This window comes from Pogoniulus pusillus, chromosome 37 (genome assembly GCF_015220805.1).
Source record: "Pogoniulus pusillus isolate bPogPus1 chromosome 37, bPogPus1.pri, whole genome shotgun sequence".
In the NCBI taxonomy this organism is placed as follows: Eukaryota; Metazoa; Chordata; class Aves; order Piciformes; family Lybiidae; genus Pogoniulus; species Pogoniulus pusillus.
In genome coordinates, this window is record NC_087300.1 from 8,677,711 (window position 1) to 8,684,159 (window position 6,449).

The 6,449-nt window shown below is 59.4% G+C and overlaps 1 long non-coding RNA gene across 1 annotated transcript in view; it reads left to right on the top strand.

The window, feature by feature from the left end:
* LOC135190887 (uncharacterized) overlaps positions 1 to 6,245 on the top strand; it is a 34,941-nt gene extending 28,696 nt beyond the window's left edge. The window contains exon 4 of the long non-coding RNA XR_010308667.1: positions 6,034 to 6,245. This is a non-coding gene — a long non-coding RNA (uncharacterized LOC135190887). The remainder of the gene's footprint in view (positions 1 to 6,033) is intronic.
* Positions 6,246 to 6,449: the final 204 nt, after the last annotated feature.

The following is a 6,449-nucleotide window of genomic DNA, read 5'->3' on the forward strand; positions in this document are numbered from 1 at the left end:
ACTGCTGCCTCCTCTTCAGCTCCTCTCTCCCAGCACCCCCAGCTCCCTCTCTGCCTGGCTGCTCTCAGCCACTCTGGCCCCAGCCTGTAGTGCTGCTTGGGGTTGTTGTGGCCAAAGTGCAGAACCCTGCCCTTGGCCTTGTTCAGTCTCATCCCCTTGGCCTCTGCCCACCCATGCAGCCTGGCCAGGTCCCTCTGCAGGGCTCTGCTACCCTCCAACAGCTCCACAGCTGCTCCTAGCTTGGTGCCATCTGCAAACTCACTGCTGCTGGACTCAGCCCCCTGCTCCAGACCATCATTTGCCACTCTGGACTCCTTTCTGGCTCACTCCAGTTTGCTCTTCTCTGCCTGGAGGCCACATGGCCATGGCCACAGGCAGGGCCACCATGAGAGCAGAATGTCCATGCTGGAGGAGTTGAAGTGCAAGCAAGCCCTGAGATGTGCTGAGGTGAGCTCAGACCTCATTGGGCAGGGTTTTGGCCTTCCCAGTGCCAGAATTCCTCTTGCTTCATAAAAAGGAGGCAGAGAGGCTCTGAGCAGGGGTAAGGAACAAGGTTGCCCTTCCACTGCCCATCACTGCCCATACACTGCCCATGCACTGCCCATGCATTGTCCACCACTACCCACCGCTGCCCATCCACTGCCCATCCAATGCCCACCACTGCCCATGCACTTCCCATCCACTGCCCAGGTGGTGCTCAATGGAGTTCAGTGCAGCTGGGGCTGGGCACTGGTGGTGTTCCTCAGGGATCTGTGTTGGGACCACTTCTGTTTGACCTCTTTATTGATGCCCTCCATTCAGGCACAGAAAGAGGCAGCAGTGAGTCTGCAGGTGGCACCAAGGGAGGTGGCAGCGTTGATTGGAATGAGGGCAGAGAGGCTCTCCAGAGGGGCTGGGGTAGGCTCAGACCAATGAGCCAACATGGATGGGATGAGTTCCAACAAGGCCAAATGTCAGGTCCTGCACTTGGAGCACGACAACCTCAAGCAATGCTGCAGGCTTGGGGCAGTGTGGATGGAAGGCTGCTGGCAGAAAGGGACCTGGGAGCTGGAATAGACAGGAGCTGAGTGTGAGCCAACAGTGTCCAGGCATCTGAATGTGAGCCAGCAGTGCCCAGGCAGCTGAACATGAACCAGCAGTGTACCCAAGCAGCTGAGTGTGGGCCAGCAGAGTGCCCAGGGGGCTGAGTGTGAGCCAGCAGTGTGCCCAGGGATCTGAGTGTGAGCCAGCAGTGTGCCCTGGCAGCTGAACATGAGCCAGCAGTGCCCAGGCAGCTGAGTGTGAGCCAGCAGTGTGCCCAGGCAGCTGAGTGTGAACCAGCAGAGTGCCCTGGCAGCTGAGTGTGAGCCAGCAGTGTGCCCTGGCAGCTGAGTGTGAGCCAGCAGAGTGCCCAGGCAGCTTAGTGTGGGCCAGCAGTGTGCCCAGGAGGCCAAGGAGACCAATGGCATCCTGGCTGGGGTTAGCAATGCTGTGTGCAGCAGCAGCAGGGAGGGGATTGTCCCCTTGGGCTCAGCTCTGGTGAGGCCACAGCTCGAGTGCTGTGTGCAGTGCTGGGCAGTGCAATACAGGAGAGCTGTGGAGGTGCTGGAGCAGGCCCAGATGGAGGGCAAGGAAGATGTGAAGGGCCTGGAGAATAAACCTGATGAGGAGAGGCTGAGGGAGCTGGGGATGGGCAGAGTGAATCAGTGCAGGCTGAGGGCAGAGCTCACTGCTGTCTGCAGCCACCTGAAAGGAGGCTGTGCAGAGGCTGCTGCTGGGCTCTGCTCACAGGTGGCTGCAGCCAGCACAGGGGGAATGGCCTCAGGCTGCCACTGGGGAGGTTTAGATTGGACATCAGGAAGATCTTTTTTTCCCAGCAGGAGTGGTCAGGGACTGGAAGGAGCTGCCCAGGGAGGTGGTGGAGTGCCCACCCTGGCTGTGTTTCAGGGTGGTTTGGATGTGGGCATCTGTTATTTGTGCCCCTGCTCCCCAGGCCAGCCCTGCCATGCTCCTCGGCAGGGGCTGTCGGGGCCAGGGCTGCTCCGCATCAGCGCTGCAGCTAATGGGCATGGCAGGGGCTGGCTGTGCTGAGTGACACCTCAGACACCAGAGCTGTGTGAGAGCTGGCAGTGCTGGCACCCAGCTGTGTGCCAGCCCTCCCACACAGCCTGTCCTGGGCAAAATCTGCATCCTCCTCCCCCTGTCGTTCCTGGGCACATGGGAGCAGGAGCAGTGATGGGGACTGGTCCAGGCTGACTGAACTCAGAGAGGTTCTTCTCCTCCTCCTGTGCATGCTCCTGCAGCACCCCTGCATGGCTCAGTGGCCTCTGGAGGGGCCTCTGAGTCCAGCTAATAGCAGGGACAAGGCACTGTCCTCTGCAGGTTGCCTTTGGCTCCAGCCCTGCCTGGCATCCAACCACCCTGCCCATGCAAACAGGGAGAGCGTTGGCTCCAGAGAGCCCTGCTGAGGTCTGGGCTCTGACACCTTCCTCTCCCAGTGAGCCTGAACTGTGTTCAGAGACCACAGAATGACAGAATCACAGCATGGGGAGGGCTGGAAGGGACCTCTGTGGGTCATCCAGTGCAGGCCTCTTGCCAGAGCAGTCACCCAGAGCAGGTGGCCCAGGACTGCAGTGTCCAGGCAGGGCTGGAATGGCTCTGGAGGTGGAGACTCCAACACCTCTCTGGGCAGCCTGCTCCAGTGCTCCAAGAATTTCTTCCTCATGCTTAGATGGGAGTTCTGTGTTCAGATCTGTGCCTCTTACCTCTTGCCTTGTGGCTGGGCACAACCAAAACTGTTCACAATCCTCTGACAGCTTGGGACAAGGACACAAAACACATTGGTGCCTCTAGATCCCTCTTTGTGGCTGGAGATGCAAACCCACCCAGTGCAGGCTGCCTGTCCCCATGGCCTGCATCTTGCAGCCCTCATGGGCAGACAGAGCAGAATCACAGAATCAACCAGGTTGGAAAAGACCTCTGAGATCATTGAGTCCAACCTAACCCCTGGCACCAAGTGCCTCATGCAGCCTCCTCCAGCTATGGGCAATGCACCACCTCCCTGGGCAGCCCATTCCAGTGCCAATCACTCTCTCTGCCAGGAACTTCCTAACAACATCCAGCCTCAACCTGCCCTGCCACAGCTTCAGCCTCTGTCCCCTTCTTCTGTCCCTGGCTGCCTGGCAGCAGAGCCCAACCCCACCTGGCTACAGCCTCCCTGCAGGCAGCTGCAGGCAGCAATGAGCTCTGCCCTGAGCCTCCTCTGCTGCAGGCTGCACCCCCCCAGCTCCCTCAGCCTCTCCTCACAGGGCTGTGCTCCAGGCCCCTCCCCAGCCTTGCTGCCCTTCTCCAAACACCTTCCAGCACCTCAACATCTCTCTTGGATTGAGGAGCCCAGAACTGGGCACAGCACTCCAGGGGTGGCCTGAGCAGTGCAGAGCACAGGGGCAGAAAGCAAGAGGAGGACAAACAACAGCAGTACAGGAGCTGGGGCTCTAAGCCTGGCACCTGCCTGTGATGGGCTTGCAGGTGGCTCCAGCCTGCTGATATGGAGCTGCCAATCCAGTGCAGGGCCACATGGAGGAGAGCTGGAGTGAGTGACTGCCCAAGGGACAGTGATGCCCTCTTGGCCCAGTGGCAGCTGCTCATGTGGTGCCCCAGCCCAGCAGATGGGGATTGCTGCAAGATCTCTCTCCACACTCAACTGCTTCCTCTGCTCTCCCAACTGGGCAGTGCTGCTGGTGGTGCTGGTCCCTGTGGAGGTGCAGATGTGGATGGAAGTTGTCCCAGCTGAGTCACCAATGCTTGGAGCAAAGCTCTCCTGCTCCTCTCCTTGGCTGGGTACATCTCACTCTCCAGCCCTTCAGCAGCAGCACCTTCCAGGCTGCTGGAGCCTCTTGCCCAGGGAAGAACAAGGACCCCCTTGTGCACCACCTCCTCCAGGAGCTGCAGCTGCTGCACCTCATGGCTGAGAGCTGGCTCAGCTCACTGGCACCAGCAGTGCCCTAACTGTGGGCATCTGATGTGCATCTCTTTGGCTACAGTCGCAGTGCAGCCTCCCCAGCCCTCCACGGGAGGCTTGAGGAGAGCAAAGTCTGCATGATCCTAGAATGGTTTGGGTAGGAAGGGAACTTAAAGCTCATCCAGTGCCAACCCCTGCCATGGCAGGGACACCTCCCACCAGCACAGCCTGCTCAAGGCCTCATCCAACCTGGCCTGGAACACCTCCAGGGAGGGGACAGCCACAGCCTCCCTGGGCAGCTTGTGCCAGGGTCTCATTGCCCTCACTCTCAACAATTCCTTCCTCATCTCCACTCTCACTCTCCCCTTTCCCAGCTCAAAGCCATTGTCTCTCATCCTGGCACTCCCAGCCCTTGTCCAAAGTCCTTCCCATCTCTCCTGGATCACCTTCAGCTACTGGAAGGTTACTCTGAGGTCTGCCTGGAGCCTTCTCTTCCCCAGGCTGAACAGTCCCAACTCTCCCAGGCTGTCCCTATAGAGGAGGTTCTGCAGCCTCTGATTATCTCTGTGGTCTCCTCTGGATCCTCTCCAGCAGTTCCATGTCCTGGAGGACCCCAGAACTGGAGGTGTGCTGCAGGTGTGGTCCCAGCAGGGCAGAGGAGAGCAGAGCAGAGCAGAGCAGAGCAGAGCAGAGCAGAGCAGAGCAGAGCAGAGCAGAGCAGAGGGGCAGAATCCTCTGCCTTGACCTGCTGGCCAAGCTTCCTTGGATGAAGCCCAGGCCAGGGTTGGCTCTTTGGGCTGCCAGCACACATCACCTGCTCTTGCCCAGTGCCTCCTCCAGCAGCACCCTGGCCAGGCTCCTCCCAGAGCCAGGGCTGGGCAGCTGCCCGTTGAGAAGCCAACCCCTGTGTCCACCTGCCCCTCAGCCATGCCATGTCTGTGTGCCCAGCCTCTGCAGCACTGCAGGGCAGCACCCTCCAGCGCAGGGATGGGGAGAGAGCTCCACCAGGGGCTGGGCTGTGCCAGGGCTTGTGCACAGCCACGAGAGAAAAGAGAGAGAGAGAGAGAGAGAGAAACAAATGGAGAAGATTCTTATTCCCAAGCATGCTCACAGCCCTTGACTAATCTGTTCCTCCACTCATATTTTCTCTCTCCCCACCTATCCATCTTGCTGTCCTTCCTCCTCCTCTCCGGCACTGCTCCCTACCTCTCTCCACAGAGATTTCTTTCCCCCTCACCCCTCCCATCCAGGACGTCTGTGTGCAGCCATCTGTCTGTCTGTCTCTCCAGCCATCTGGGTGTCTGCCTGCAGTGTTTGCTGTGTCTCTGAGCGCACACAGCCTGCATCTATAGCTCGAGCCGTTGGAGGTCTACTTTGCCAGGCTCTCTAAGCTGCGTTCTGTGGGCTTCATTAACATGCAAATTAGCAAGCGCTGACTGGCTCACTTAGCTGCTACTCCTCTTAGACAGCCATGCAACAGTGCAAATACTAATGAGGCTCTGGAAATGGCTCTTGCTCTAGCGCTAAGCAAGCATGCAGGCAGAGCAGGGGCTGGCAGCTCCAGGCGTGCCACAGCCATCCCCACACCTGCTGGGGGACTCAGGACAGAAGGGCTGGGTGATGGATGGATGATTAGGGGCACTGATGTGGAAAGAGAGGCAAGAATTCCTGCTCTGCTGGGGATGCCAGCACTGCCAGCCCCAGGATCCTTGGCTCCACGATCCCTTTGTCCTCGGCTGCTACATGCCACTGCTCTGGATCCCAACCACCGATGGGATCCCCTGCTCAGAGCACCCTGGCCCCACCAGCCCAGCTGACACGGAGCCACACGGTGCCATCCTGGCTTTGCCACCATGCTGGGTGGTACTTTGAGCCTGCCTGGGGTTTGGAGGCTCAGAAGTACCTGGGGCTTGTGCCTGCTCCCCAGCTGGGAAGCTGCGGCAGGGCTGCTCTCGCAGGCTCCCAGACCACCTCCCAGCAAGCAGGGAACAGGAACCCCTTGGGCAGCTGGGGGCAGCTGGGGGGTCTCCTGCTGCTGGTCCCCTGGCTGAGAGCCATGCCAGCTCCTCTGCTGTCCCCTCTCCTCCCTGCAGGCACATAACACGAGTCTGGGTCACCACGGGGGAACTCTGCTGCTGCTCTTCAGCTCCATCACCTCCCCTAATGATAATTCAGCCGAACACCTCCTTGTACAACAGCTAAGATGATCAAACACTCTGCAGCAGGATGAAGGCACCTCCTCTGAAGGACCTGGCTTCCCAATTCCTTTTTATCCTGGAGATAAAATAAAGAACCATTTGCTCTGGCTGCTGCTGCTGTCTCCTGCCTTCCCTCTCCCACGCCGCTCCCCAGCCCCTTGGTAGGCAGCACCACAACAAGCTCAGGCTGCTCTATCCCCGGTCCTTTTCATCTCGACCCTGGCTGCTGTCACAGGAGAAGCACAGAGCAGCTCTTGCAAGTGCTCAGCAGGGCCCGGGGGGGTGTCCCTGGCTCTCTTCTGACAAGGTGA